The sequence below is a fragment of the Macrobrachium rosenbergii genome, chromosome 22, assembly GCF_040412425.1.
Source record: "Macrobrachium rosenbergii isolate ZJJX-2024 chromosome 22, ASM4041242v1, whole genome shotgun sequence".
In the NCBI taxonomy this organism is placed as follows: Eukaryota; Metazoa; Arthropoda; class Malacostraca; order Decapoda; family Palaemonidae; genus Macrobrachium; species Macrobrachium rosenbergii.
Window position 1 is genome coordinate 33585405 of NC_089762.1, and position 486 is coordinate 33585890.

A 486-nucleotide genomic window follows, 5' to 3' on the forward strand; every position below is an offset into this window, starting at 1 on the left:
TTAAGTTCTTAAGTTAAGGTGCTGAAAAAAACCATACGTAATTACAGAAATCTATACAAAAATTTTTCAAGAAAAAGCTACTTTAGATCAAAATTACAAACGTCTCTTGCAAAGCTCGGAAAATTCTAATTAAAGGATCAGAGGCTTCTAAGTGGCAGTCAACACAAAAAATATCACTTAATATCGATAAAATGAACTTGAACAGAAATACTGAGTACTTAAGTTGAGGCGCCGACAAAACCAGAAGTAATAACAGAAATCTATACAAAAATGTTTCAAGAAAAAGCTACTTTAAAGAAAAATTACAGATGTTTCCTGCAAAGCTTCAAGGGAATCAGACAAGCGGAAGATGGCACTGTCAACATAGTAAGCGTCTATGGACTTGTTTTTCTTACATATTTACCAAATACGGAATATGGATGTCGGGAACAAGAACATCTCTACAACTTTCCTTTCCTTGAAATGTAGACACTAATCATTTACATC